General features: G+C 48.8%; 1 long non-coding RNA gene across 1 annotated transcript; it reads right to left on the bottom strand.

Annotated features, from left to right (window-relative positions):
• Positions 1-997: 997 nt before the first annotated feature.
• LOC149524705 (uncharacterized) lies at positions 998-21,496 on the bottom strand. Its single transcript, XR_016349206.1, has 5 exons — positions 21,435-21,496; positions 15,831-15,909; positions 3,055-3,164; positions 2,439-2,532; positions 998-1,397 (listed from the first exon to the last, which is right to left on the bottom strand). It is a non-coding gene; the product is annotated as an uncharacterized LOC149524705 (long non-coding RNA).
• Between the last annotated feature and the right edge of the window lie 6,490 nt (positions 21,497-27,986).

Below are 27,986 nucleotides of genomic sequence, written 5' to 3'. Positions count from 1 at the left end.
GTCCTGTCCCAGCACAGGAAGACAAGCAACCTGTTAGGGCCAAAAAGCCTCAAAAGCATTTCTTAAAGGGGCCATACTTTTTTAATATTTTTTTTTTTAATTTAACTCTTGGTGTCCTTTTTCTTGCTCAACAACTTTAGCCCCCTCTCCCCCCCCCCCCCCATTTTTAACTATCCCTTGTTGGAGTATTCCTGCTTATATAACAATTTAAAATATATACTAAGATATACATTAATGAGGAGGGTGGCACAGGTCTGAACAAGCACATGTGACCTCAATATTGGCACACAAGACAAAACTCACTCTGCTCAGGGATGGAAAAATCTTGGTGGGAACATGACTTCTTCTCCCCCCCCCCCCCCAGCCAGCCACACACCCTAGCTGCAAGCAATTGTAGGAAAGACTTGCAAAACCTTATGAGACTTGCACATTGTCACAGGGGTTATTGGAACCTGCCTTAGACCTCTCATGATGCAGTTTACTCCCACCCCGATATCAATGGCAAACAAGCAATACTTTTTGACCATGTTTTTCAAAAGTCTGCCTTAGGCTGGGGCTAGTGGAAGTTGTGGGGCCCTGCTAGTGTCTAAGATGGGATCAAAAATGAGGGGGGCTCCGTGTGCTGCCAGAGCAAGGTCTGGCGGGGGGGAGGGGGCGCGAGCCAGGAACATAGAATGCGGGCAGGAGAGAGGGTTCAGGAGCAGGCTGGGGGGGGGGGGGGGAGAAGGTGTGGGGTCTGGGCGTGAGAGGGTGCTAGAGTGTGGTGGTGCAGGGTTATGGGCAGGAAGAAGGGTGCAGGAGCGGGATGGGGCTGCAGAGTCTGGAAATAGGGACCGTTGCAGGAGTGTGGAGGGTCTGGGCAGGAGTTGGAGTGTACATATGGAGTCTGGGCAGGAAGGAGGGTGCAGGAGTGTGGGATCTGGGCTCGAGGGCACCTTTCCGGCACAGCTCAAGTAGATGTAGCTACTTGTTAGGAATAAGGTCTCAACACTCTGGATGTGGTGAAAACAAGTCGGAGGATTTATTACACACAGCACTGGTCGAGCGAGAACCAGGGGTTAAGCTGGAACACACTGGTTAAGCAAAACATTACAATACATTATATCGGGGAGGAGGGGCGCGGCGGACGGAGGGCAAGCAATTCCATAGGTTCTAGCAGCAAGACCAAATGAGCACATAAGCCAATCTACTATGAAGGTTACACAGCAACTCCGCCCATCGCCAATTAAACTTCTTATCAGTAATACAGGTAGTTATTCCTAACAAGCTAAGTAAACCAAACAAAAAAAGCCAGACAATTCAATGGCAACTTTTGTCTAAAAAAGTTATGATGCGTATACAGGAGGACGATGCCGCCTCAAGCTGGCGTGATGATCCTTGGGTCCTGGGCCCATTATCTAGGATTAAAGGAAAACAGTAAGAACATATCACACTCACTAACATTAACAAGGCTGGTGAGGGCCCTTGGATTGTGGTTGCCAGGGCGACCAGGGTCATGTATCTGCCTGTGCTGTGCAGGTCACAGGCACGGTGACAAAACCTGGGACAAATGTCCTTTGTCACACGGTGCACTGCGCTCTGCATCAATGCTAGCACTGCTAGTGAGGATGTACTGCACCGACACAGTGACTGGGTATGTCCACAGCCATTGAACTTAATTTTAGTGTAGACACCGCCTCAGAATGACACTAGCCTGAGAACCAGGCAAAGGGGAGAACTGAACCTTAAACTCTCAGTTTGGGGAGAGCACTGACCCCTGGCTTGTAAAGCCGATGGTGATACAGTCTTCGCTGCCCAGATTATGAATGCAAAACGGCCTAGGAACCAACTTTTCAGATGGGCCCCCACATGTGCAATTGGCAGGTGAACTCCTGTTTTCCATTGGGGTTTTGATGGGCAATAGGCATCTGGAGTGCTAGTGAGGTGATCTATCATCTGTGAGGAATCAGAAAGATAGGCTTGCGGGGAACATCTACTCTGAAAGCTCAGGCGCCAAGTCAACTTAGGTGCCTATAAGGTTCAGTGGCAGAGTAAAACTGGAATTTAGACACCTGAATTCAGATTCACACTTCAACTCCTGAGTTTGTGTCTAAGTACCTTTGTGAGTCAAGATGCTAAGTCCAGAACAGCTGTGTGTGTGTGTGTGTGTGTGTATGTGGAAACAGAACCAACAGCGAAATGTTAGATGGCAAGGCTTCCTACTGAAGAGGAAGGATCCCACAATGAAAAGAGAGAGGGAGAGGCCATATTCAAAAACGGGCACAAGGAGTAGGGGGACAGCTCCAGCTCCTGTTGGCATTAGGACACATTACAATCAATAGGGAAAAGAGGAGGTTATATCTTTTATCGGGGAACCGGGAGTAGCAGAAGGGGGCAGCTATATCTCCTAAAAAGCACTAATGGCAGAAGACGTACGCAGTGAATAGTGGGAGACTTACCATAATTCTTCTATTCCAGTCCTCAGCAATCAGGCGTCCATTTCAATATGGCATCCAGTTTCTGGAACTACGTTTCATTGAAGACGATCACAAACTAGAAAGAGTGCAGACAAACAACAAGGCAGAAAATCTATACAACAGTACCTATATGAAGACAGACTTAAAAAACTGGCCTTGCTTTCACGTGTTACACTGGGTATTCTGAAGGAACATACGGCCTTTGTCTCCTCCTCAGGCAACAAGCAAAAGCCAATGGCAACATTACTTAAGACCTATTACGGAATGCAAACGGTCACATTTGGGACTAGACTGCAGAGGATAAAGCGGTTCCTAAAATACTCAATGGGCGTGATGGACCAGGCCGGGTCTGGGCACTGCTGAGGGCATCCACTGAGGGCGAATTGCTCAAAACCCAGGGCGGCTCATTACAGCCCCAGACTGGAGACTATTTGCAAACAGGTCATATACCAGTCAGGCAGAGCACTTCAGCTGCCAATCCAACCACAGCAGGAAACCTCAAGAGCAAAACCCCTCTGACACCCCAACTCTCCGTGCGCCACAATCAGCCCCAAGTCTGCACACAGGTGAGGGGGTGATAGAACCAAATCTCACCTACCCCAAACAGGTCTTTCCAGTCCCAAAGAACCATCCACAAATCCCCGGTCAGTTTATACTTCGGATCTTACCCACAAGATCACGCTGAGCCAATCCTTCAGAATCTAAAACCTAAAGGTTTATTAATAAAAGAAAGAAAAGCACGAGAGTAAGGTTGTTAAGGAGAATACATTACATGCATTGAATCACCAAATTCTCAATGCAGGCTCCAGGCAGACATGTCACAAACTGCTATCTTAAAAGTCTCTGGTTTACATCCTATGTCAGGATGGGCCAACAAGTCTTCCAGTCTCGCTGTTCCTGGCAAGGCTGCATCTGGAATCAGTAGCAGATTTGAAGGCAAGATGCAGTCCACCTCATGGCGTTTTATATTCTCCCCTGGTATCTTCCAAGCTGGAGCAGGTGACATGGCCAAGTGACCTATCCCTTAGTCTCATGTCACAAGCTATGATATTGGCTGGCTTGACGGTCCCAGACACATTCTGCAAGTGTGTATTGGGCACCTTGAGAGCCATTGCTAATTACCAGAGTCATTGACTGGACATCCGTCCCTATAAAAAGGCACTTCAGGCCAGTATCAGCACAAAGTCCATATCCATAATTCAACATATAGACATCATAAAAGTACATGAACCACACACACAGAATCATTAGAACATAAGCTTTCATTTCACACCTCACATCGGCTCCTACGTACACAACCCCCTGTGGACGCAGCAGTTATCTGGCTGCTCCCTTTAAAATCTAGTAATGGGGCACTGGGCTGAAAACATGTGCTAAGAACTTAACCCTTAGGAGACTGAGGAGAAGGAAGGGCACCTGACACACTATCATGACCCATTAGAGTAGGGAGAAAAGGAAGGAAGAAAAGTACAGGGGAAAAGAGCACGAGAGACCAAAAAAAAAAAAACCCTTCAAAAATGGCATGATGGTGCTACCCTGCTGCCTACTAAGCAGACCTCTATGCCGGGCACTAGGGGCCAGAGTGGAAGGAGAGAGGGAACGGGCACCTAGGTAAGAAAAGTACTAAAAGGAGTGCGTGCTATCCTGCCCTGGTGGCAACTGGGGGAAAGGGGACACGGGAGAAGGGGGGCGCTATACCTTAGAATGGCCACTAGGGCGCGGCAGAAGCGAGTGGGGGGGAAGGGCCAGCGAGGCCCGGTGGTTCGCCTCCCAAACAGCGGGGACAGGCGAGGAGCCAGGAGGGATGGACGGGTGAGGTCAACGGTCTAAAGGGCCATAGCGGGAGGAGAGCAGGAAAGGGGCCGCTGCCCAGCCTAAGGGGCAGCAGAGGGCAACCCAACGGCCACACCTGTACAACGGGCACTAGGGGCCAAGGCGACAGGCAAGGCCCACGCGGGCAGCTATAATGCACACAGGGCCTGAGGGGAAAGCCAGGCAGCAGTACTGAAGAGGGAGAGAGTGTCTAAGGGGCAGCCCTACCGTATGAAAGGAGGAAGCATTAAGGAGACTCAGGAGAGGGAAGGGCACCGACACCGTACAGCACCCCTTAGGAGGAGCATGGATGCAGGGCAGCCAAGAGGAGGCCCGGGCCACGCCCAAGGAACAGCAGCTTGGAGCCGAGAAGGGAAGCGGGCAAAGGGGAGCCTGTACGGCGTAACGGGCACTCGGAGCAGCAGAGGACAGGGGCATGGGGAAGCCAAAAGGGGACTGGGTCCAGAAAAGGGACTAGAGGGCGCCAAGCGGCTCCCTAGTGGCCGTCAGGCAACACGGACACTGCCGCCGCCGCCGCCTCTATTGCCCCGTCATGCAGCACACCTGGCCCCTAAACTCCCCTTTCGCCTTCTCTATCCCACACTGGGTCTCGTGCAGTAGAGCTGCCCTTTCCCCCCCCCCTCCCAGTCCGCGGCCCCTACTGCCCGTTGACTCTGAGGAGGGGAAAAAGGGCAGCTCTACCGCGTAAAGGCCACTGCAGGAGGCAGAAGGTCCCAGGGGAATTAGGGGCGGCCACGCTGAAGAAGGGGGCAATACAGACAGCCGGGACGAGCCGAGCGGGCAAGCAAGCGCCCGACCCGCATCACGGGTACCGGCCCCGGAGGGGGGGGGGGGGCGCAATAGGAAAAAGGGGAGGCCAAACTGCGGAATGGTCACCAGGGCTCAGCAGAGGACACTTCCTCGGCCTCACAAGACGCTAGGGAGAGCCGAGGCTCAAGGAGGGACGGGTGAGGTCCAGGGCCTAAAAGGCCATAGCGGGAGGAGAGGAGGTGTTTGTGCGGCTAAGGGGGCAAAGAGGCCCACCTATATGCTGGGCACTTGGGGCCAGAGCGGAAGGAGAGAGTGCGAAGGGGCACCCGGGGCAGAAAAGGACTAAAAGGAGTGCGTGCTATGCTGCCCTGGTGGACACAGACGCTGAAAAGCAGGGACAGGGCAGCTCTAGGAGCTCGCGGGCACTGCAGACAGAAGAAGCGTGTCAAAGAGAAAAGGGCCGTCTCTTTTGCCTACTGTGAAAAGGATGTGTTGAAGCTTACTTGGAATATGTCAAATGAGCACTAGTTTAATTGTAACTGTCAAAGAGAGGCAGCATTGTGAGATACAGGAGATAAAAATGAAAACAAAATTTGATTAGATGACCAACAATAACCCCGCCGCTTTTAAACGAGTAAGTAACTCAGACAGCAGTATGCAACAAATGTGCTAATTACCTCAAAAGGAGCAGACGAAAGTTTTTGTAAAAGCAGAATAAGACAACAAAAATCTAATGTCAGCAATTGTCAAGCGAGTGGAGGAGTACTAAAAATACTAAAACAAGTTAGCTGAAACAGACTAAGAGTGGACGGGTTGCGAATCTAAAAAACTAAATTTAATCAACTAAAGCTCCCTCTTTGGCGCTGAATCTCGCTGCCGTACATAAGCTCCGAAAGGGGAACAAATAAACTCTAAAAAAAGAACGAACACCAGTCGTAAGTTGCAACAAAAAATCTAAGGAAAGAAAAAACAAAGAAAAGAATATCTCCTGAATCTAAGCAAAGCTTCTATCTTTCTTAACATAAAGATTATATATTTGTTAACTCCATAAATTGTTTAAAAGTAAATCAGGAGTGTATATCTGTAAGAGAAGTTAGTATTTCTTGGGGTTTTTTTTTTTTTTTTAACTGTACTATTTTTCTACTTTCTTTGTATATTATATGGCCTTAAAAAATCAAAAATAGTAAATTGATTTCAATAGAAAATTAATTATAAAGTAAATAGAAAAAATCTGTTTGACCCTAAAAAAAAAAAAAGTATTCCTCTGTCTGTAGTTTCAAATCCTTTAAAGAACCAAACCCAGTTACCAAAATGGCGTCACGAACAGGATTTGACAAGAGCAGAAGATGCCCTTTTGATAAGTTAAACAAAACAGAAGGTATAAAACCTCTCAACCACTAGTTCTATCGTAATAAAGATGAAAGGGAAGAAAAACATGCTCAAAATAAGAGCACTTCTAGCAATAGGGGAAAAAAATCATACCTATAACCCTACATGTAACATGTTCAAAGTTAAGATGTTTAATAGCTAATAATGATCTAGCAAAATAAAAGTTAAAAGATTGCAAAATACTATTACCAGACGTAACACAAAAAACCCCATCTAAAGAAACAAATTAGAAAAAACTGCAAAACATATTAGAAAGAACAGCCGATACGCGACAGATCCGTACCGAAATAGAAGTAGCCCAGAAATATTAAAATTGCCAAGTCAAACAACTAACAAGTACTAGAAGACCTTATAAAATATGCTAAAAAAAAGAAAAGAAAATATTTAACTGCCGACAAATGAGATCCAACTAAAGGGGTCCGTGTACTTTAGCACTAGTTGAAAAAAGCCAAAAACAGTTAACAGCAGCACAGAGAGCTGATCCTCACCAATTTAAATATATACAAGATCCAGGTCTGATAACAAGAAGACAAAGTAACACCACAAACAGTATAGCAAAGAGTAGAAGAGAACGAAAGAAACCAAAGCCTAAAATTGTAGCCAACAGCCCTAACAAAGACTAGTGTTTGGGGAATATTAGAAACTATAAATGATTTAAAAGTAGTACGCAAACATACCTCAGCACCAACATACGATCCCCCGAGAGACACGCGTAAAACGTGCGAAAATTTCCAAACCCCGAAGAAGGGGAAAGACCCAAACACAGAAGAAAAAGCCATATTTAGTTTTCTGTTAAGAAATAGATACAGTAAACCAGATTTTAAAAAGATAACGCCCCAAGAACAGAAACAAGCAGCAATAGAAAAAAAAAAGATAGCAGGAATAGACAAAAATTCTCTAAATCAAAAAACGAGTAGCAGAAGCCCCGAAACAATCCAAGAAAAAAAGATAATAGAATTTATATAAGTGCTGAAGTATTAAATTAGAACACCAAGAATTATGAACAATTTAAATAGTTATTAGATACAAAAGCCCAAATAACCATAATAAATGAAGCAAAAGTACCACATTAAAAAAGAAAACGTAAAATATGAACGTCAAGACTAAATGAAGATAAAATGTATCAACCAGAAGTAATAAAAGTAAAACAAAAACAGAATGTAACAAAAACCACAGTAGTACTAAAAGAAAAGAATATACTAAGCATAAATATAATAATACAGAATCCAACAATACGACAGAATTTAAAAACAGTATTATCAATACAAATATCCAATGAAAAATTACATGTCACAAAAGGTGAATAGTATACCAACAAAAGCAGAAAGAAAAGAACCCATTAATCAGTCATTAAAAGAGTTACTAATAAATTAAACAAGTATTACACACCCAATATAAAAGTCCAGCATAAAGAATACCAAAAAAAAAAAAGAAAAAAAGAGAAAAGAGATTATAGAAAAATAAATGAAGCAATACAACCAGTTGCCTTTACCACCACCCCCCCCTAAAACAAACCAACTATAGAACAATATTTAAAAGAAAAAGAAGAATTAAAATAAAGAGCACTAATAGATTTAAACGATATGTTTTATAGTATACCTATAAAAAAGAACCTTAAATTTTTCAATTAGAAGAAAATACTATAGGTGGAACGCATTACCCCCAAGGTTATAAAAATTCACCAGCACATTAGCAACAGATGCCATAAAGTATACCCTTAGTCAACAAAGTTAAGAACAAGATCCCCGAATAGTATACTATGTAGATGACCTTTTAAGAAGAGACAAGACACAAGAAGCTATAGAACACTTAACCACTCAAAGATAGCAAATAAACGAAAGAAAAGTAACTATAGCCCAAAGTAAATACTCCCTTCTAAGAATTCAAGTGATAGAAAATAAAACAATAAGTACAACTTACCCCAATGGTGTAAGTAAGTAGTTAAATAACCCTCCGAAAACCCACAAACAGCTACAAGAAGTTTTAAGCATAGTAAATTATAATGAAGCAAGTATTCAACAGTTAAGACATAAAATAAAACCCTTATTGAAATTATTAAAAAGAAAGAAAGAAAGATTTAATTATCTACAATGAAAAAGCCCAAGCAGCCTTAATAGAATTAAACCAAAATTTGTAACACCCCACTCTATTAAAAAAGTAAGACCCTAAGAAACCCCCAAGAGAATTACAAATTAACTAGAATGAAGAGTGGGTAACACAAAGAGAAAAACAAGAAAAAGTAGATAAATTGATTTTGCAATTTAACAAACCCCCAAAACATTATAGTGAATATAGAAAACTATTATAAGTTTAATAAAATAAAAGATAAGTACTTTTTTAATGACAAGTGTAAGTCTTACTTTACACACTCCAAAAGTGTCAGCTTTAGCATAGCTTACCATAAAAATAATACCACCAAACTTTGAAAGCCAGACAAATACTTAAGAAAAACTGTATTATAGCGAGCTAGTTAGTCAAATGTTAAACTAAGAAAAAATGTAATGCCCTAAAGCCCCAAAAGCTACACCAAGAATAACAGAAACACCCTAGATATTAACAGATAAAAGCATGAAAGGGGGAAAAACAAAAGCAAGATATTACTGTACCAAATGTGAAAACAAGTTCTTTATTGTGTTAAAAGAAAAGAAGCAGAAGTAGAAAAAGTTAGAATAAGATTACAACATACACAAGAAAGTCACCATAAAAATTAAGCATAGATAGTATGTATGGTATAAAAAGACTGTTAAAAAAGAACACAGACATTGAAACACATGCAGGGTGGAGAGAAATATAGACCATCATCAGAAATCACGTAAGTGGTACATCAGTAAAACATATCCCTAGCCATAAAGAAAGATACAACACTAACCACAAACAACTAGATAAAGAATTGCAAGAATTTAAAGTGTTAGTAGAAAAAAACAAAGAAAAAGAAGAAGTAAATCCATTCATAAAATACTTACATGAATACACAAGCCACTTTGAAGACACAAAAAGAAAGAGAATAGATAAAGCAATATACAGGAAGAGAATCAAGAATTAAAATAAAAGAACATGAAAAAATACATAAAAGCCTGTAAAATTTGTCACAATACTAAACGTATAAATCAGCTAAAATATGCCTAATAAAGCATATAACCCAGAATATCATAAACCAGGAAACCATTAGCAAACAGATTTATAATAAGACCATTACCGAGTGCTAAACAATACCCAAAGCGAGTAGTTGTGGTAGAGTTAAGAAATCAGAGTACTATAGTAATTCCTTTTTAAAAAACCAAAAGCAAAACACATACTAAAAGCCTTAGAAAAAATAATAGCAGCTTAAAGACGCCCACAAATAATACAATCAGATAGAAGCCCACCATTTAGAAGTAAAAAATTAGAAGAATAGTCCATAGAAAAAGGCATAACATAGCATTTAAATTTCCCATACCATCCTCAATCCAACAAAGTAGCAGAAAAGAAAACTGATACCTTAAAACAGCAACTAAAAATAGCACCTTTAAAGGTTAACACCTAGTATTAGATACAGTTTTATTAAATGTAAATGAACATACAAGCCGACAGCCAGATATAAAACCCAAGCAGCAACCAAACTAAAAAAAGCCCTCCTATAAAGCAAAGAGAAAAAATATAGATTGTATAGCCAACGAAAAATAAAGAGAAAAGAGTAGCATTAGAAAGACCAAAAAAGTTACCATTCACCTATGTAATCACAACAAAAACAAGAAAAAGATTAGCACACCATAATTAGCTAAGTAGTAAAGAATGAAATTAACAGTTCCACAAGATTATATATTACAAGTTGTTCATCATCACTAAAAATCACGTTAACAGTGCAAGATAGACCAGCTTAAATAGTAAGTATGATCCATTACAACAAAACTAGACCCAAGTCAAAAACACCACCACCACCCAAACTAAATTAGCTAACAAACCAGCCCAGTGGCAAGTGTGTAAAATAAACTATACCACCCCCACTAGGAAAGAAGAAGTACAGGCAGTCCCCGGGTTACATGGATCCGACTTACATCGGATCCCTACTTACAAACGGGGTGAGGCAACCCCGCACTCGCTGCTTCCCCCCAGCGGACCAGGGAGACGCGGAGCGGCTTTTCTCAGCAGACACCTCAGCTTGAGAATAAAGGACTGAGGGAAGTGAGGTGTGGGAGAATAAAACTGAGCTCTGGAGAAATGTTTGGCTAGAGTTTCCCCCTACAGTATGTACCAGTTCCGACTTACATACAAATTCAACTTAAGAACAAACCTACAGTCCCCATCTTGTACGTAACCCGGGGACTGCCTGTAAATCAAACTCTAGTTATAATTCAACAAAATGATACCAGTTAGAATATGTCCCGCTTGTATAGTATTAAAGCTAACATGAACAATTAAGTAAACAAATCATATGAAAGCGCACACTCCCCCCTCTCCCCCCCATACAATGATAAGCATACAAGCCCCAAACCAAAGTTTATTTAGCTTTAGCATAACACCATTATATGGCGTATAGCTTAATATTAGCAACCCAACAGAAACACACAACCCATAGATCCAAACCACATTTGTTAACAATTCCACTATCTGGAACCACAGCCTTAGCTACATCAGATAGTAATGCAACCCTTCCAACATTAACAGTTGTAATACCCCCCTCAAATTTACAACCAACAAAAACAGGAAGAGTAATAATAAGATTGCAACCAGCATATAAAAAAGAAAGAAAGAATAGAACATAGTATAAATTGCACAACATGAAAGTCACGAAAAAAGAAAAGAAGATATATAAGCAACCAAAAAAATTATTAAAGCAATGGGAGGAGGATGTAAAACCAGATTTGTTAGCAATTAATTCATTAAGTAGAAAAATAATAGTCACCATGAAAAAGCTGAAACGGCAAAATTATTACATTAAGTAAATACAGCTGTAAACATATCTAATACAAATGCCGATAAAACAAGAATAAAGTAACAATATATCTATGTATTTAAATAATCTAAATTGCATAAGTTTGTACAGTAGTAGTAGTAGTAGTAGTTTTAGAAAAAAATTATTGCAAAAAATTAAGAAAGATGAGAGAGGGATAAGTAAAAAAGCACCATTCGTCAAAATACCAGATACAGCACAAATCAGTCATGAAATAACATCCCATAGAATTAATATAAGATAAGAAGCAATAATTATACCAACAAGAAAGATATAAAGAAACAAGTGAAGTATAAAGAAAAAGAATAGTTTCTACACCTAAGCATTAATGTAATAGTTCAGAAAAGTTCAAGATGTGTAAACCAGCATTGTTTAATAGACAAAAAGTTGTGTCCACATTAACGAGTAAAATTAATTAGTTACCAAATAAATGTAAAGAATACATAAGCTCTAACCAAACCCATTTAATTGTTTGTCACTGTAGTGACTCAATTTAGCAATTGTTAAGCAAAAAAATAATGCATAATAAATGTTATGTTATACCAGTTAAAATGAATGTCACCGTACCTTTTCGTAATGTAAACAAACTATAAAACTTAACACAAATGAGTTACAACTGCACTAAAAAAAGCAATAAGACTACTGAACAAAATATAGTGTCGTAGATCCGATTTTTAACAAAAGAAATGAAAGCCATAACAAAACAAACTTTCCAAGACACCCAAGTAATATTACCAGTAGAGCATTTCACAATACAAAAACTAAACTTACAAAAAATAGAAGTTATAAATCTAGACGTAAAGAAACGAAATTAGAACATTTTGTTAAAAGTTAGAAAATGTATTAAGCTAGCAATCAAGAATCAAACTGTAAAACACGTAAACGAATCACCCATAACAATAGTAAACGTATTACATAATTTAGATAAAACAATTAAGTATAAAAAGTACAAGACGACAAAAAGCAAGTGTTTAAAACTTTTTATCCATGTTGATATCAAAAAAGAGTTTTAGATTATTTGTACAATAATAATATTAATAATTGTAATAAGAATATTCTATATGTGTAAAAATTTTTCCCAAAAACAAACTATAAAATTTATGAAAATAAAACAAATAGAAAACGAGCAAATAGCAAATCCACAAGCACAGAGGGAAATAAAGTTATTGTAATTAAAGTGTCTCATTTGACTCAAAAGGATGTGTTAAAGCCTACCCAGAATATGTCAAATGAGCACTAGTTTAATTGTAAGTGTCAAAGCAAGTCAGCATTCTGAGATACAGGAGATAAAAATGAAAACAAAATTTGATTAGATGACCAACAATAACCCCGCCGCTTTTAAAGAAGTAAATAACTCAGACAGAGGTATGCAACAAAAGTGCTAATTACCCCAAAAGGAGCAGACGAAAGTTTTTGTAAAACCAGAATAAGACAACAAAAATCTAATGTCAGCAATTGTCAAGCGAGTGGAGGAGTACCAAAATACCCAAACAAGATATATAAAGTTAGCTGAAACAGACCAAGAGTGGACGGGTTGCGAATCCAAAATCCTAAGTCTGATCAACCAAAGCTCCCTCCCCGGCGCTGAATCTCGCTGCCGTACATAAGCTCCGAAAGGGGAACAAATAAACTCCAAAAAAGAACGAACACCAGTGGTGAGTTCCAACGAAAAACACAAAGACAGAAAAAACAAACAAAAGAATATCTCCTGAACCTAAGCAATGCTTCTATCTTTCTTAACATAAATATTATATATTTGTTAACTCCATAAATTGTTTAAAAGTAAATCAGGAGGGCATCTCTGGAAGAGAAGTTTTTATTTCTTGCTTTTTTTAACTGTACTATTTTTTTTTACTTTTTCTTTGTATATTATATTGTCTTAAAAAAAATCAAGAATAGTAAATTGATTTAAATAGAAAAAATAAAAAAGTCTTTGTTTGACCCTAAAAAGCGTATTCCTCTGTCTGTAGTTTCAAATCCTTTAAAGAACCAAACCCAGTTACCAAAAGGCACCTTGACTAGGAGGAGACTAGGAGAAGGGGGAGCGCTATACCTTAGAATGGCCACTAGGGCGCGGCAGGAGTGGGCGGGGGGAAGGGCCAGAGAGGCCCGGCGGATCGCCTCCCAAACAGCGGGGGGACAGGCGAGGACCCAGGAGGGATGGACGAGTGAGGTCAACGGCCTAAAGGGCCATAGCGGGAGGAGAGCAGGAGAGGGGCAGCAGACGGCGACCAAACGGCCCACACCTGTACAAGGGGCACTAGAGACCAAGGCCCACTCGGGCAGCTATAATGCACACAGGGGAAAACGAGGCAGCAGTGCTGAAGAGGGAGAGCGCGTCTAAGGGGCAGCTCTACCGTATGAAAGGAGGAAGCATTAAGGAGACTCAGGAGAGGGAAGGGCACCGACACCATACAGCAACCCCTTAGGAGGAGCATGGATGCAGGGCAGCCAAGAGGAGGCCCGGGCCCCGCCCAAGGAACACCAGCTTGGAGCCGAGACGGGAAGCGGGCAAAGGGGAGCCTGTACGGCGTAACGGGCACTCGGAGCAGCAGAGGACAGGGGCGTGGGGAAGCCCAAAAGGGGACTGGGACAAGAACAGGGACGAAGGGGCGCCAAGCGGCTCCCTCTCTAAACTGCTGCGCCTAGTGGCCGTCAGGCAATATGGGACACTGCCGCCGCCTCTATTGCCCCGTCAGGCAGCACACCTGGCCCCTAAACTCCCCTTTCGCCTTCTCTATCCCACACTGGGTCTCGTGCAGTAGAGCTGCCCTTTTTCCCCCCCCCTCTCCCAGTCCGCGGCCCCTACTGCCCGTTGACACTGAGGGGGGGAAAAGGGCAGCTCTACCGCGTAAAACCCACTGCACGAGGCAGAAGGTCCTAGGGGAATTAGGGGAGGCCATGCTGAAGAAAGGGCAATACAGACAGCCGGGACGAGCCAAACGGGCAAGCAAGCGTCCGACCCGCATCACGGGCACCGGCCCGGGGGAGGGAGGCGCGCAATAGGACAAAGAGGGGGGAGGCTAAACTGCAGAACGGTCACCAGGGCTCAGCGGAGGACACTTCCTCGGCCTCAAGACGCTAGGGAGAGCCGAGGCTCGAGGAGGGACGGGTGAGGTCCAGGGCCTAAAGGGCCATAGCGGGAGGAGAGCAGGAGAGGGGCAGCAGAGGGCGACCAAACGGCCCACACCTGTACAAGGGGCACTAGAGACCAAGGCCCACTCGGGCAGCTATAATGCACACAGGGGAAAACGAGGCAGCAGTGCTGAAGAGGGAGAGAGCGTCTAAGGGGCAGCTCTACCGTATGAAAGGAGGAAGCATTAAGGAGACTCAGGAGAGGGAAGGGCACCGACACCGTACAGCAACCCCTTAGGAGGAGCATGGATGCAGGGCAGCCAAGAGGAGGCCCGGGCCCCGCCCAAGGAACACCAGCTTGGAGCCGAGACGGGAAGCGGGCAAAGGGGAGCCTGTACGGCGTAACGGGCACTCGGAGCAGCAGAGGACAGGGGCGTGGGGAAGCCCAAAAGGGGACTGGGACAAGAAAAGGGACGAAGGGGCGCCAAGCGGCTCCCTCTCTAGACTGCTGCGCCTAGTGGCCGTCAGGCAATATGGGACACTGCCGCCGCCTCTATTGCCCCGTCAGGCAGCACACCTGGCCCCTAAACTCCCCTTTCGCCTTCTCTATCCCACACTGGGTCTCGTGCAGTAGAGCTGCCCTTTCCCCCCCCCCTCCCAGTCCGCGGCCCCTACTGCCCGTTGACACTGAGGGGAGGAAAAAGGGCAGCTCTACTGCGTAAAACCCACTGCAGGAGGCAGAAGGTCCCAGGGGAATTAGGGGAGGCCATGCTGAAGAAAGGGCAATACAGACAGCCGCGACGAGCCAAACAGGCAAGCAAGCGCCCGACAGGCGAGGACCCAGGAGGGATTTATGGGTGAGTTCAATGGCCTAAAAGGTCATAGCGGGAATCTAAATGGAAGGTATGCGCCCTAGCTCAGATCAAAGTATAGAAGGTGAGAAGGGGGTATTGGCTCCATTGAGGGGTATGAGGGATTAGCCGAGAGGGAAAGGATCATCTGCCTAACATTGAATACGGAACACACCAGGGAGAGAAAAGGAGGGAAAGGGTAGCAAATCTGAGTACAAGTAATGGGGACTAGGAGGTTTCAAGAGAAAAGTGGGTAAGGGATCTTTATTCTTCCTAAGGGGAGCAAACAGCAGAGGACCGTCAATCAAATAAGCGGCAGCTACACTGAGGAAGAGCGTGAGGACCAACAAAAACACATAATGGGAAAGAAGCCGTTATATTCCACAATGGAAAATAGGGTAAGAGAATCAAAGGAGAGGAAAGGGTGCGTATATTGTCAGCCACAGAAGCTATAGGTAGCAGATGCTTTCATGTTCAAGGGGCATTTATACCTGCTAAAGAGCACACATGGAAGGAATGGTAACACTAGGGAAAGGGAAGCCTTACCGTAATTCTTTTGTTCTCATCCACAGCGCTTGTGTGCCAATTCCATCATCAGGCATCATGTTGACCAATTAGAGGAAGTCTGATGAAGGAAAAAAACTAGCTTAAAACAGACAAAATCACTATAAGGCTGTGGTCACCAACAGGTCGATCGTGATCGACTGGTCAATCGTGAGGCCACGACCAGTCGATAGCGAGGCATCCTGTCCGCCCCGCCCCCATTTCCCTCCCACCCCCGAGAAGCCCCACTACCTACCTAAAGTGAAAATGGAGGTAGTGTAGGCTTCCCGGGGATGGACAGAAGTCCTGCAGCTTAGCACCACTTCCAGCGATTCCCGAAGTAGCGCTAGCTGCTCTGCCGGGTGTACTGCGGGAGGGAGCATTGGCTCCCTGCACCACACAGGAGGGGTGAGTCAGCCCCGGGGCAGGCACGCACTGGGTTTCCCTGCACGGGCGGGCGGGGGGGGGGAGAAGAGAGGAGTTCAGCCCCGGGGCAGGCACACGCTGCTTTCCCTCTGGGGTGGAATCCTGAGAGGAGGCAGAAGCAGGGGACTCTCTGCCTCCACTGGCACCCCGCTCCCCAGCCACAGAATTCTGTTCCCACTCCCCTGTTCCCAGCTACAGAAATCTGTCTCTATTCCTGTCCCCACTGACACCCTGTCCCCAGCTGCAGAAACCTTTCCCCACTGGCACTCTGTCCCCTGCTGCAGAACCCTGTCCTCTTCCCTGCCCCCCGCCGCAGAACTCTGTCCCCACAAAATGTATAATTATAAATGCTTCATTTTAGATTTAAATAGCATGAATAAAAAACATTTATTTCATAACTATAAACACATGATTTTAATTTTAAACATCGCATAATTTAAAAATAAACTGTTTATCAGAGTCTGTAAGTAAGGGCTGGGGATAGCAAGTGATGGACAGGAGGGGAATAGAGAGGGCGGGGCTTCAAGGAAGGGGCAGGCTGGTAGATCTTCGCCTGTTTGGAGATTTAAAAAGCGATCTCGGGTGTAAAAAGGTTGGAGACCACTGCTATAAGGTATATGGGCAAGGGGACACTAAGCACAATTACACTAGGCACAAGCGGTAAAATTAAAAGCGTCAGCTACACTGCGCAATAAGCACTTGGGCTAAGATGGTAGAAAAAGCTTAAAGAGCACCACTGAGGGCAGAAAAGAAGGGGAAGGAACAAGCGTGCCTATCCTGCATAACCGACACAATGGGGAGCAGAGCCCCAGAAGGCTATTCTTCACATTGGCCACTGGGGGGAAGCAGCAGGAGACGGAGGTGGACCGCTTATACAGTCTAAGCAATACGAGAGGCAGCAGAGAATTCAAAGCAGGAATAAAGTGGTGGCTGAACTAAACCAAGTCTCCTGAACACAACAGAGGAGGCATAGAAAGGGGGGGGGGGGGAGGAGGAGAAGAAGACACACGTAACTTTTGAAGCACAGGAGAGGAGGCCTAGATTACCTAACATGCAGTAGGCAGATGGAGAGTGAAATGGTGGGAGAGAGGGAAAGGCGGCCACCCCGGTTAATAGCCAGCACAGAGCGTAGATACTTCTATACCACAAAACAACACTACAGGTAGACTGAGGAAGGGGGAGGTAACGCACAATGGGGAGGAGAGAAGGGGAACGAAAGCAGTCCAAGTACAACGGGCACTAGGACAACAGGGAGAGGAGGAGGAAAGGGAGAAGAGGGCCAAAAGGCGGGAAAGGCAGATCGAAAGGCTAAGAGGCACAACTCAGGGCAGAAAACAGGGGCGCCTAGCCTCCATAACCAACCCTCACAAATGGCAAAAGAGGGAGGGAAGACATGTTCTACCTCCCAACGGCCACTAGGGGGCAGCACAGGGGCTGAGGGCCATTGTTCCTTCCCCCCACGCCCTCCTTTTACAACCTAATGGACGCTAGGGGCAGCAGAGTGCTCAAGAGGGCAAAGAGCCCTCCTTACTACATTACCCCTTCTAGTGTCACTGTGCAGGGACCCGCCCCTCACCCCCGTTTACCCTCTCCACGCCATAGGGGGCGTCCTTATGCAGTAAAGCTGCCCTGTCCCCTCCTCAGAGTCAACGGGCTGTAGGGGCAGCGGACTGAGGAGGCGAGAAGGAGGCAAAACCCACATTTTAACGCCCACCAGGGCACGCAGAGGATGAAAGGGGACCGAGGGAGGATAGGCTCAATAATGAAGAACAAGCGGGAAAAGGACGCCCTTATTTCATAGCCGCTACCGGGGGCAAGAAAGGGGCAGCTCTCTTGCAAAAAGGGCAGGAAGGACAGCAGACAGTGAAAGGGGAGCAGAGGCAACTATAGCCCACAAGGGCCATTAAAAACTGAGAGGAGACAGGGGCTCCAACTACCTCAACACCACGACTAAGTACAGCTGAAAGCAAAGTGGAGAAAAGGACGGTTATGCGCCTCATGGACGCCCCCGAGGCAGGAGTGGAAGGAAGGGTGGCTATCCTGAGGAACAGGCTTTAGGGGCACCAGATGGCAAAATGGAAGGCTTTACTACACAATGGGCAGTAGGGGCAAATGACTGAAGACAAAGGGGCACTTATAAAGCTAATGGGGAAACGAACACAGCAGAGGTGAAAGGGGGGAAGAGAGCTGTTATTGTTTACACAGGGCACTAGGGTGGAAGAGAGCCAAGAGCGGAAGGGAGAAGGAGGAGCAGGTAGATTGCACAAAGCACACAAAGGGGAAGGAGAGCTTCTATAGGGAGGAAGCGGCAGCTAAACTGAACAAGGTCTCCTGGATACAACAGATGAGGCATAGAGGTAAAGGGGGGGGAGGAGGAGAGAGACACATTTCTAACGTAAGAGGCACAGGAGAGCAGACAGTCAAGGAGAAAAGGTTAGGTTGCCTAACACGCACTAGGCAGAGGCAGAGTGTGAAATAGCGGGGCGGGGAGGAGGAAAAAAGAGTAGGCCACCCCGGTTAATAGTCAGCTCCGAGCAAAAGCACTTGTATACCACACAACAGCAATAGAGGGAGCAAATTGAGGAGGGTGGCCGTAACACGCACAATGGGGAGCAGAGAGGGAGAAGGGGAAAAAGAAGGCAGTTCAAGTACAACGGGCACTAGGACAACAGGGAAAGGTCGAGGAAAGGGGCAAGAGGGTCAAAAGGCGGGAAAGGCAGATCGAAAGGCTAAGAGGCACAACTCAGGGCAGAAAACAGGGGCGGCCTAGCCTCCATAACCAACCCTCACTCAGGGCAAAAGAGGGAAGGAAGACATGTTATACCTCCCAACGGCCACTAGGGGACAGCACAGGGGGTGAGGCCCATTGTCCCGTTTCCCCCCCCTTTACAAGCTAATGGACGCTAGGGGCAGCAGAGAGTTCAAGAGGGCAAAGAGCCCTCCTACTACATTACCGCTCCTAGTGTCCACTGTGCAGAGACCCGCCCCTCACCCCCGTTTACCCTCTCCACGCCATAGGGGGCGTCGTTATGCAGTAAAGCTGCCCTGTCCCCTCCTCAGAGTCAACGGGCTGTAGGGGCAGCGGACTGAGGAGGCGAGAAGGAGGCAAAACCCACATTTTAACGCCCACCAGGGCACGCAGAGGATGAAAGGGGACCGAGGGAGGATAGGCTCAATAATGAAGAACAAGCGGGAAAAGGACGCCCTTATTTCATAGCCGCTACGGGGGGGCAAGAAAGGGGCAGCTCTCTTGCAAAAAGGGCAGGAAGGACAGCAGACAGTGAAAGGGGAGCAGAGGCAACTATAGCCCACAAGGGCCATTAAAAACTGAGAGGAGACAGGGGCTCAAACTACCTCAACACCAGGACTAAGTACAGCTGAAAGGAAAGTGGAGAAAAGGACGGTAATGCGCCTCATGGACGCCCCCCGAGGCAGGAGTGGGAGGAAGGGTGGCTATCCCGAGGAACAGGCTTTAGGGGCACCAGATGGAGAAATGGAAGGCTTTGCTACACAATGGGCAGTAGGGGCAAATGACTGAAGACAAAGGGGCACTTATAAAGCTAATGGGGAAACGAAGCCAGCAGAGGTGAAAGGGGGGAAAAAGAGCTGTTATAGTTTTCACAGGGCACTAGGGTGGAAGAGAGCCAAGAGCGGAAGGGAGAAGGAGGAGCAGGTAGATTGCACAAAGGGACAGGAGAGCTTCCATAGGCAGGAAGCGGCAGCTAAACTGAACAAAGTCTCCTGAATACAACAGATGAGGCATAGAGATAAAGGCGAGAGGATGAGGAGAGACATACACTTCTAATATACCAGGCACAGGTCAGCAAGCAGAGAGTCAAGGAGAAAATGTTAGGTTGCCTAACACACACTAGACAGAGGCAGAGAGTGATATTGTGGGGCAGGAAGGAGGAAAAAAGAGGTGGCCACCCTGGTTAATAGTCAGCACAGAGCGAAAGAGGGGAAGTCTCCCGTAGTGCACGTTGCTGCTCCTAGTGCCCCCTAAGCACAGCAACCACCCCTTAAACTAAAGTCCAGAGCTTCCTAGCTGTAATGTAGTACAGTTGCAAAGTCCCCGCTCCACTCCCGCCAGTCAATGAGCGCCGGACCTAGCACCCTGAGGGGAGAGAGAGAGAGAGAGCAGTACCGTGAAGAGCAACGTACATAGGATCCGCCCTCACCTCCGACCCTTGCGCTCAGGAGGCCCCGCAGCCCCCGGGGAAAAGCAGCCCGACGCCGCGGGCCCGGCCGCCCCGCAGCCCCCGGGGAAAGGCGGCCCGACGCCGCGGGCCCGGCCGCCCCGCAGCCCCCGGGGAAAGGCGGCCCGACGCCGCGGGCCCGGCCGCCCCGCAGCCCCCGGGGAAAGGCGGCCCGACGCCGCGGGCCCGGCCGCCCCGCAGCCCCCGGGGAAAGGCGGCCCGACGCCGCGGGCCCGGCCGCCCCGCAGCCCCCGGGGAAAGGCGGCCCGACGCCGCGGGCCCGGCCGCCCCGCAGCCCCCGGGGAAAGGCGGCCCGACGCCGCGGGCCCGGCCGCCCCGCAGCCCCCGGGGAAAGGCGGCCCGACGCCGCGGGCCCGGCCGCCCCGCAGCCCCCGGGGAAAGGCGGCCCGACGCCGCGGGCCCGGCCGCCCCGCAGCCCCCGGGGAAAGGCGGCCCGACGCCGCGGGCCCGGCCGCCCCGCAGCCCCCGGGGAAAGGCGGCCCGACGCCGCGGGCCCGGCCGCCCCGCAGCCCCCGGGGAAAAGCGGCCCGACGCCGCGGGCCCGGCCGCCCCGCAGCCCCCGGGGAAAAGCGGCCCGACGCCGCGGGCCCGGCCGCCCCGCAGCCCCCGGGGAAAAGCGGCCCGACGCCGCGGGCCCGGCCGCCCCGCAGCCCCCGGGGAAAAGCGGCCCGACGCCGCGGGCCCGGCCGCCCCGCAGCCCCCGGGGAAAAGCGGCCGGACGCCGCGGGCCCGGCCGCCCCGCAGCCCCCGGGGAAAAGCGGCCGGACGCCGCGGGCCCGGCCGCCCCGCAGCCCCCGGGGAAAAGCGGCCGGACGCCGCGGGCCCGGCCGCCCCCATGTGGGACGGCACCCAAGGCAGAGTCAGGCCCCAGGCGCACGGGTTTTTAGGCCGAGCGGGTGAGGGATGCAGGGCAGGGTCCCAGCCGAAGGGGAGACTCCAGGCCCAACGGGAGGGGAATACTCACGAAGCAGCGGAACGAAAACGGCAGCGCTCAAGTCTCATCACAGACGGCAGCCTCACCTTCGGAGTCCCCACCGGCAAATAGCGCTCACCTCTGCTGCAGCTCCTTTTATATGTCCCGGCGAGGCTCTGATTGGCTGCTTTCAGACGCCTCTCTTTGATTGGCTCCTTTGCTCGCGCCTCTCTCGGTCACGTGAAGGTCTCGTGCTCTAGCCACGCCTTCCTCTGCAGGGAAGAGCCAGTTCTCGCGTATCAAAGCGCAGGAGTCCTTTCAACTTGACTTTTTGTCCTCAGACACTGGTGTGAATCTGAACTAGCTCCTCTGATTTGGAGCAGTTACATCGGTGTCACTGAAAGCCGTTTGTCCCTGGGTTTTTTTATGGTCATTTAGCTAAGGGATTTAGCCAAGGGTGGAATTTCGGGCGGGCGGGCGGGGGCGGCGGCGGGACGGACGCAGGTTGCTTTTCCTCCCGTGCCCAGACGCTAAGGGAGCGAGGGGATAGCACTTGCGTTCCTTGCTTACGTTCCCCTCGCTCCCGTAGCGTGCGGGTACGGGATGAAGAGCAAGCCGCCTCCCGGAGCGCACGGCTGCTGCCTCCCCTACCCGCCCAAAATTCCGCCCTTGGTCACACACGGCCAGGCGGCATTAAATACAGCAGAAAACTACCGGTGCAAGGCCTGCCATTGAGCCCTAGTGCCAGGACATGGCATGGCATGCCACCGGGCTTCTCTTCCACAAACTCCCTCGCCAACGGCCACAGCCTTGGCCCTCAAATGTCAGAGTGTTTCAGAGCCACGGACCGTTCCGCCTCCATTTCACACTCCTGCCGCTCGTTCCCTTAGTGCTAGCTATATAGACACCTCTTAACCCATTTTCACCTCTCTACACCCCTTAGCAAAATGCAGGACAATGTAGCACTTTAAAGACTATCAAGATGGTTTATGAGGTGATGAGCTTTCCTGGGCCAGACCTCTGAGGAAGTGGGTCTGGCCCGCGAAAGCTCATCATCTAATAAACCATCTTGTTAGTCTTTAAAGTGCTACATTGTCCTGCGTTTTGCTTCAGCTACCCCAGACTAACACGGCTACATTTCTATCACTATTCTACACCCCTTAGTGAGTGTCGGGCAGCCTGGATTGCTGTCTCTGAGCCCCCAACACCATTGCGCCCTCTTGTGCCCATGAGGCTGTATTGGTCTTTCTCGGCGCGCAACACGATTGCGCCCCCTAGTGCCTATTAGTCTGTATTGCTGTCTCTGAGCCACTAAGACAATTCCGCCCCCTTGTGCCCTTTAGACTGTATTGCTGTCCCTCAGCCCGCAACGCCAATCCGCCCCCTAGTGCCTATTAGTCTGGATTGCTATCACTGAGCCCCCAGCACCATTTCGCCCCCCCCTACCCGTTAGTCTGTATTGCTGTCTCTGAGCACCTAAGGCAATTGCGCCCCCTTGTGGCCATTATCCTGTATTGCTGTCTCTGAGCACCTAAGGCAATTGCGCCCCCTTGTGCCCATTATCCTGTATTGCTGTCTCTGAGCACCTAAGGCAATTGCGCCCCCTTGTGGCCATTATCCTGTATTGCTGTCTCTGAGCACCTAAGGCAATTGCGCCCCCTTGTGGCCATTATCCTGTATTGCTGACTCTGAGCACCTAAGGCAATTGCGCCCCCTTGTGGCCATTAGCCTGTATTGCTGTCCCTCGGCCCGCAAAGCCAACGCGCCCCCTAGTGCCTATTAGTCCGTATTGCTGTCTCGGAGCACCTAAGGCAAGTCCGCCCCCTTGTGCCCATTATCCGGTATTGCTGTCTCTGAGCATCTAAGACAATTGCGCCCCCTTGTGGCCATTAGCCTGTATTGCTGTCCCTCGGTCCGGAACTCCATCGCGCCCCCTAGTGCCTATTAGTCTGTATTGCTGTCTCTGCGCACCTTAGACAATTGCGCCCCCTTGTGGCCGTTAGCCTGTATTGCTGTCCCTCGGCCCGCAACGCCAACGCGCCCCCTAGTGCCTATTAGTCTGTATTGCTGTCTCTGAGCACCTAAGGCAATTGCGCCCCCTTGTGGCCATTAGCCTCTATTGCTGTCCCTCAGCCGGCAACGCCAACGCGCCCCCTAGTGCCTATTAGTCTGTATTGCTGTCTCTGAGCACCTAAGACAATTGCGCCCCCTTGTGCCCATTATCCTGTATTGCTGTCTCTGAGCACCTAAGGCAATTGCGCCCCCTTGTGGCCATTATCCTGTATTGCTGTCTCTGCGCACCTAAGGCAATTGCGCCCCCTTGTGGCCGTTAGCCTGTATTGCTGTCCCTCCGCCCGCAACGCCAACGCACCCCCTTGTGCCCATTATCCTGTATTGCTGTCTCTGAGCACCTAAGGCAATTGCGCCCCCTTGTGGCCATTATCCTGTATTGCTGTCTCTGAGCACCTAAGGCAATTGCGCCCCCTTGTGGCCATTAGCCTGTATTGCTGTCCCTCGGCCCGCAACGCCAACGCGCCCCCTTGTGCCCATTATCCTGTATTGCTGTCTCTGAGCACCTCAGGCAATTGCGCCCCCTTGTGGCCATTATCCTGTATTGCTGTCTCTGCGCACCTAAGTCAATTGCGCCCCCTTGTGGCCGTTAGCCTGTATTGCTGTCCCTCGGCCCGCAACGCCAACGCGCCCCCTAGTGCCCATTAGTCTGTATTGCTGTCTCTGAGCACCTAAGGCAATTGCGCCCCCTTGTGGCCAGTATCCTGTATTGCTGTCTCTGCGCACCTAAGGCAATTGCGCCCCCTTGTGGCCATTAGCCTGTATTGCTGTCCCTCGGCCCGCAACGCCAACGCGCCCCCTTGTGCCTATTAGTCCGTATTGCTGTCTCTGAGCACCTAAGGCAATTGCGCCCCCTTGTGGCCATTATCCTGTATTGCTGTCTCTGAGCACCTAAGGCAATTGCGCCCTCTTGTGGCCATTATCCTGTATTGCTGTCTCTGAGCACCTAAGACAATTGCGCCCCCTTGTGGCCATTAGCCTGTATTGCTGTCCCTCAGTCCCCAACGCCAACGCGCCCCCTTGTGCCCATTATCCTGTATTGCTGTCTCTGAGCACCTAAGGCAATTGCGCCCCCTTGTGGCCATTATCCTGTATTGCTGTCTCTGCGCACCTAAGGCAATTGCGTCCCCTTGTGGCCGTTAGCCTGTATTGCTGTCCCTCGGTCCGGAACTCCATCGCGCCCCCTCGTGCCTATTAGTCTGTATTGCTGTCTCTGAGCACCTAAGGCAATTGCGCCCCCTTGTGGCCATTATCCTGTATTGCTGTCTCTGAGCACCTAAGGCAATTGCGCCCTCTTGTGGCCATTATCCCGTATTGCTGTCTCTGAGCACCTAAGGCAATTGCACCCCCTTGTGGCCGTTAGCCTGTATTGCTGTCCCTCGGCCCGCAACGCCAACGCGCCCCCTAGTGCCTATTAGTCTGTATTGCTGTCTCTGAGCACCTAAGAGAATTCCGCCCCCTTGTGCCCTTTAGACTGTATTGCTGTCCCTCGGCCCGCAACGCCAATGCGCCCCCTAGCGCCTATTAGTCTGTATTGCTCTCACTGAGCCTCCAGCACCATTTCGCTCCCCCCGTGCCCGTTAGTCTGTATTGCTATCACTGAGCCCGCAGCACTCTTGCAGCCCTCCGTGTGTATCAGCCTCCACTGCCGTCTGACCGCATAACACTACGGCGCCCCCTTGTGCTCATGTCCTTCTTTTGCTGTCTGAGTCGCCCCCTAGCGCCCGTTACACAGTGTTGCTGTTTCTCAGCCACCAACACCATTACTCCCCCTTGTGCCAATGAGAAAGTATTGCTCTCTGAGCACCTAAAAACACTGCACCCTCTTGTGCCCATTAGACAGTATTGCTGTCTCTGTATTGCTATCACTGAGCCCGCAGCACCATTTCGCCTCCTCCCTCGTGCCCGTTAGTCTGTATTGCTGTCTCTGAGCCCCTAACAGCATTTTGCCCCCTTGTGGCTAGTACTAGGACGTATTGGTCTCTTGCAGCTCGCAACCCCTAGTGCCTATTAGCCTGTATTGCTGCCTCAGAGCCCCCAACACCATTACGCCCTCTTCTACCCATGAGGCTGTATTGCTCTCTCCGGTCACCTAAGACCATTGCGCCCCCTTGTGTCCATTAGAACGTATTGCTGTCTCCAGAAGCATTGCGCCCCATTAGGCGGTATTGCTCTCTGGTCAGCTAACACCATTGCACCCTCTTGTGCCCATTAGACAGTATTGCCGTCTGAGCCTCCCCAACACCCCTGCGCCCCCTTGTGCCCATGAGGCTGTATTGGTCTCTCTCAGCCCGCAACAGCATTCCGCCCCCTATTACTTATCTGTTCGTGCCCAGAACACCATTACGCCCTCTTCTGCCCATGAGGTTGCATTACTGTCTCTGATCAGCTAACACCATTGCGCCCCCTTGTGCCCATTAGTCTGTATTGCTATCACTGAGCCCGCAGCACTATTGCAGCCCCCCCCCCCAGCGTGAATCAGCCTCCATTGCTGTCTGACCACGTAACACTAATGCGCCCCCTCGTGCTCATGACATTGTATTGCTGTGTGTCAGCCCCCAACACCATTACTCCCCCCTTGTGCCCATTAGACGGTATTGCTCGCTCTGATCACCTACCACCATTGCGCCCTCTTGTGCACATTTTCCTGTATTGCTGTCTCTGTGGTCACACCACCATTACGCCCTCTTCTGCCTATGTGGCTGTATTGCGGTCTCTGATCAACTAATACCATTGCGCCCCCTTGTGCCCATTAGACAGTATTGCTGTCTCTGAGCACCTAAAAACACTGCCCCTCGTGTGCCCATTAGACAGCATTGCTACCACTGAGGCCCCAGCACCATTTCGCCCCCCTCCAGTGTCCCATAGTCTGTATTGCTGTCTGAACCCCTAACAGCATTTTGCCCCCTCGTGGGTATTCGGATGCTTTGCTGGCTCTCATCACCTAACACCGTTGCACCCATTATGCTGTATTGCGGTTTCAGGTTCCAGCACTATTGTGCCCCCTTGTGCGCACTAGGCTTTATTGCTCCGTGAGAGTCCCCAAAAACCATCATGCCCGTGAAGCAGTAATGCTGACTGAGCCCCCAACACTATTACGGAAATGCGTGCCCATTAGTCTGTACTGCTGTCTCTAAGCCCCCAACACCAGTGCGTCCCCTTTTGCCCATAAGCCTGTATCGCCATCGGGTCCCCGAGTGCTCCTTAGGTTGTATTGCCGTGTCAGCCTCCAATACCTTTGTGCCTAGTCGGCTGTATTGCTATCTGAGCCCCTTACACCATTAGCCTGTATTGCTGTCAGCACGCAACACCATTAGGTCCCCTAGCGCTCATGAGCCTGTATTGCTGACTCTGAGCCTGTTCTAGACCGGGCCAGATCCTCAGGGCTCCTTACAGTCCCTGGCTGGAGACCCTTCCCAAATAGGCCACAAACCCTTGAACACCCAGCGCTTCAGCTGCCAATCCCACCAGCGGGAAGCCTCATGAGAAAAACGGCTCATGCACTCCAGCTCTCTCTATGCCACAATCAGCCCCAGGCTTAACACCCAGGTGAGGGATTATAGAACCCCTTTTTCCTGTCCCAAAGAACCAGCCACAAATTCCCAGTCAGTTGCTCTTTGGATCTTGTCCACAAGATCACGCTGAGCCAATCCTTTAGAATCTAAAAGTTTATTATTAAAAGAAAAAAGCATGAGTGCAAGGTTGTTAAGGAGGATACATTACATGCGCCGAATCACTGAGTTCTCGGTGCAGGCTCTTTGTAACATCTCTGCTAACTGCTATCTTAAAAGTCTCCGGTGTACATCCTATGGGTGAAAGATTCTTCCCGGTTCAGTATTCCTCACAAGGCTGCATCGGAGATCGGGGCGGAATTCAAGGGAAGATGGAGCGTGCCTTTTATATCCATCCCTGGTGTCTTCAAAGCTGGAGCAGGTCACATGGCTCAGTGACCTATCCTTGTGTTCCAAGTCAGCAGTCATGCTATTGGCTGGTTTGCAGGTCCCAGACACATTCTTCACGCGTGTATTGGCCTCTCTGAGAGCCTTGCTAATTAGCATGGTTACTGACTGAACTTTCCTGGGCCTTTGATCTGTCTCAGACAATCTTCCAGTAGAAGCACAGAATACATATTTAAAATTCCACATACAGATATCATACAAGTAAATGAACATACAGAATTAATAGAACATAAACTTTAATTTGACACCTCATTGGGCCCCCTTTGTACAGGCTTTGGGGGCAAACACGTCCCGTCCCGTCCGTCTCCCCCCCCCCCCCCCCCATGGATGCAGCAGTGACCTGTCTGATCCCCTTAAAATCCAGTAACATGACAGCCTCAACACCCTTGCACCCCTGTGTGTCTATTAGGCTGTATTGCTTCCTGCCACAAGGCTTAGTCAGGGTGCCTGCGGCTTTAAGCGGGGCCAGGAGACAGGAACTATAGCATCCTGATTAATTTGAACTGCTAAAAACAACACTGCAGCCCCAGGAACAGCCAAGCCACCACCTGAGCTCCGGACTTGGCATACAAGG

Source organism: Pelodiscus sinensis, chromosome 3 (assembly GCF_052426305.1).
Source record: "Pelodiscus sinensis isolate ZL-2025 chromosome 3, ASM5242630v1, whole genome shotgun sequence".
NCBI classification, from domain to species: Eukaryota; Metazoa; Chordata; order Testudines; family Trionychidae; genus Pelodiscus; species Pelodiscus sinensis.
The sequence above is the reverse complement of the archived record's forward strand: the minus strand, read 5'-3'. Positions and strand labels throughout refer to the sequence as shown.